Here is a 4,350-nt window from a genome sequence, read left to right on the forward strand (position 1 = left end):
TCGGACTCGCTATCGAACTCTTCATCCATAAGATCGCCTTCGTCAACATCTGGCCAAATCAACAAGCCAGGTGAGTACTTTGAATGTACTCGCAAGACAGTTTGGACATAAGATATAACAAATGCAAACATGATGCACATGAGCAGATTAGTAATGCGCACTCAGATAGTAAAATTGCACTTCACGATAGATAGAAAGGAAGTCAGGTGGTAGTCCTCCCGAAATCCCAATAAAATAACTGAGAACCGATCGGGTGTCTGAAGCGACGCCTCGAAAGGTAAAAATAAATGAACAATGCCGCAGTCGGGCGTCAGGGCGTCACCACATAAAGGGCTCATATTGGAATATAAACGACAGTGCGTGCCACAGTCGGACGTCTAAGCGACATCTCGAAAAGGGCTTATATCAAAAGTAAATAGCAAGAATGCCACAGTCGGACGTCTGAGCGACATCATAGAAAGGGCTTATATCAAAAGTAAATAACAAGAGTGCCACAGTCGGACGTCTGAGCGACATCACATAAAGGGCTTATATCAAAAGTAATTAACAAGAGTGCCACAGTCATACGTCTGAGCGACATCACATAAAGGGCTTATATCAAAAGTAAATAACAAGAGTGCCACAGTCGGACGTCTGAGCGACATCGCATAAAGGGCTTATATTTCATTATTTGATTTCAAGTAGCTCATGAATTTAAATCATCTCAAGGAAATACTCATGTATAAAATAATAAACTGGTTAGTCCATCCACAGGAATAACATTCAGCCGGATTTACTACTCATGTTTAATCACTGGAGATTTTCACTAAGACTGACACAGAGACTGACGCTGAGACGGACGTTGAGACTGATACTGATACTGATATGGAGGTGTTGACCAAGATACTTGACCATGGACACGGTTACTCGGATGGATTTGACTCTGCAGAGTTTGTACCTTTTAACCACAGCCAACGGATTTCAGTAGTCACGAAGGACTAGTTCCGTTTACGGTATTTTTGGAGAAACACATCTAACCAGTACACACCCATTCCACATTCCGCTACCAGGAATCACCCTAGACAACGTTCAAGAAAAACCTTAAGACGGGGAGGCTACAACCTCGCGTTGCATGGGATCAAATTTATATCGCGCGCTCTAAGGAGGGCCCCCCTCTCGGTCCCAACCGGAAACACCCATGCCCCCTGACCGGATGACGGGCTTTAATCCAGGGCCATGGAACCCTCATCACGGTCCCTCTATTTGGTGTGTACGAGGAAAGAGGTTTGCAACTTACTAAACCGTATTCTTTGCAGAAAACCTGTGGCAGCACGAAAAAGGGGACGAACGGGAATATGACTTGATCCACGTTAACACTGGAGTTAAATGGTTGACATAAGACTGGCATGCTTCAACAATACCAGCTGACCACCTTTCATGTCACCACATGATTCATGTTATCTCCCATCGAATGAACACATCAGGTTTCGAAGCTCACTCGCAATTGCCTTACATGCAATATAACACTCACTGATGCTTACATAAACACCGTGAACTAACTATTCAAGCAAACATGCAAAACACTCATCATATCAAAGGTTCAAACATGCTTTCCTGGTTCGGAGTAGTCGGAGTCTAGCTCGGCGAAGTTCGCGGTTCCGTCACCTCCTCCGGTATCTACGGTATAAAGAAATCACATACTAACGTAAATACCGTGTGGGTATCAAAATTATTCCAAATTTTTTTTCAAATAAATATGATAAAAAAACTAGACAGAAAAACAAAGATGACAGAAAAAGAATCAACTCAAAATCATCTTTTGTTTAAAAGTTATAAAGGTTTTAGTCCAGGGACTAATCTGTGATGAAACAGAAAGTTTCCAGGGGCTAGTTTATAAAAATAGAAGACGTACTTTGCCCGAAGGCGCTTTCAGAAAACGGTTCGAAAAAGAGAGAGAGGCTGACGAGGGGGTCCCACCCGTTAGGTTTAAAAATCAAAACAGAGCCCCCGGCGCCCGAGGGCCGTGGTGGTCGCCGGCGGCGATCCACGGCGAGGTAGGGGGAGTGGATGGTACCTACGGATTCACGGTGCTATCCCGCGTCTGTGGGTGGTGGAGTTGGTCGTCGGCGAGCACCACGTCGACGGCGGCCTCCACTCCGGCGGACGGTGGTTCGGGCGGTGGTGGATCTCGCCGCGGAGGGCTGCAATCGTCAAATTGAGGCTCGGGTTAGAGGAGTGGGTGTACTAGGAGGCGACTGGCACGGTCTGGGAGGCGGGGTGGTCTCACCAGAGGGAATTGTGCCGGAGCCCGAAGCGGATCGGGGCGGCCGGAGTCGGGGAAGAAGGCCTCTCCGAGGTCTTCCTAGTAGCTAGGCGTGGCTCTGGTGAGATGTAGGAGTGGTGTTGGGTCGAAGGCGAGCTCGAGGCTCCTTTTTATAGCCGGTCCAAGGCGGTTGCCGAGAACGGGATAACTCCAGCGATGATTGCGGCGAGGCAGTGGTCGAACGGGGTTTTAGGGGTCGGGGCAGCTGCGGATTGGATCACTGGCTTCATCCCCTAGCTAAATTTGGCCAGACTTGGGCGATACTCCAAGTCTTCGACGAAACGGCCTCACGGACTCGTCGGCGGCAGAGAGCGCGCTCTGCGCCTCTCAGGCCACGGCGACTGTGCTACAGCACGCACGGGGAAGAAGGCGGCCACGCGTAGGCTTCTGGTGGTGTGGGCGGTGCTGGACGGCGCCGTCCCTCGCTACGCCTCTCTCGCAGCCGCAGCAAGTGCTGCTGCCACCGCTCACGGGGGAGATGCACCTCTGCCAGCTCACCGCCGACGCTCGCAACCGTCCAGGTGACCGTGCGGTGCGGTGGATAAGAAGGAGGAGCAGTGAGCAACGAGCCAACGAGGGCACTGGCGAGATTGACGCTGCCGACTGACGAAAACGACACTGATGACTGAACTGAAACACTGAACTCTGAATTTTGACAGAAACACTGCACGCCAGCTGTTCGACGAAATGATTCTGGCATGTGATTTTTTTTTCTGGAGTTGATCTTTGGTGGAGAGGTCTCTTGATGCATCTGGAGGCTGCCTGATTTTTCTCAGAACTTTTGGGGAAGAAAGATAATGAATTTCACCAAAAATGGCAAATCTGGTCCAAACTTGCAGCAAGCAGAATTTGAAAATTTTGAACTATGGACCAGTGGATCTTGATGGATCTAGGTTGAGGGTACTGAGGACTAGTCATAGGAGTTTGTTTGGAACCAAAACTCAAAAGGGATCTGGTGGTTCCTTTGCAACTCATCAAGGCCCAAAATAAATGACAGAAATTGATTTGAGGATAAAACAAATAGGAATGAAATTTAAAGTAGTTTGAGACTTGCTGGAATAGGATGCTTGGCTTGACCCAAAGTGGAGGGAGGGGTTTTGGAAGAAAATTTTCAACCTAGGTCATGGCAAGAAAAAGAAATTTTTGAATGAGGAAGAATCAATCCAATAGTCATAGGGTTATTTCTAAAAGAAAGGATTTCAAAAACTTCCCCAAAGAAAACATTTGTGTTGAGTCAATACTAAATGAAAAGCCCTCAAGACCAAAGTAAATGTTGAGAAAAATACATAAAATACTTGCCTTAAAGGTTTTGAGAAGGAGAGGTTAATTTTTTTAAATAACCTCCTTCCCATAAAAAGGAAATTAATAAAACAAAAATAAAATTTTTGGGGTGTTACAACACCTACCCCCTTAGGAAAAATCTCGTCCCCGAGATTTCAGCTGATCCTCGAATAGGTGTGGGTACTCTGTCCGAAGAAAATCCTCTCTTTCCCATGTTGCTTCATCCTCGGTGTGATTGCTCCATTGAACCTTGAAAAATTTAATTGTTTTCTGACTGGTCCTCCTTTCAGACTCCTCTAATATTTTTACTGGACGCTCCCTGTAGGTGAGGTCTGGTTGGATGTCAATGCTCTCATGTGGTGCATGCTTCTCTGGGTTGCTTACGCATTTCCTCAACTGTGAGACGTGGAACACGTCGTGGACGTCTGACAACTCTTTGGGTAGGTCTAGTTGGTAGGCTACTGTGCCTCTTCGTGCAACCACACAGAAGGGTCCAACAAATCTTGGGGCTAGCTTTCCTTTAACTTTGAACCGTTGCAGGCCCCTCATAGGAGATACTCGTAGATACACATATTCACCGGGTTCAAAGCTGACTTCACGATGTTTTCGATCGTAATAACTCTTTTGTCGGCTTTGAGCTGTCTTGAGTCGGCCCCTGATTAGTCTAACTTTCTCCTCAGCTTCCTTGAGCATGTCTGGGCCGAAGATACGACTGTCACCTATTTCTGACCAATTTAATGGGGTACGACATCTCCGCCCGTACAAGG

Source organism: Triticum aestivum, chromosome 6D (assembly GCF_018294505.1).
Source record: "Triticum aestivum cultivar Chinese Spring chromosome 6D, IWGSC CS RefSeq v2.1, whole genome shotgun sequence".
NCBI classification, from domain to species: Eukaryota; Viridiplantae; Streptophyta; class Magnoliopsida; order Poales; family Poaceae; genus Triticum; species Triticum aestivum.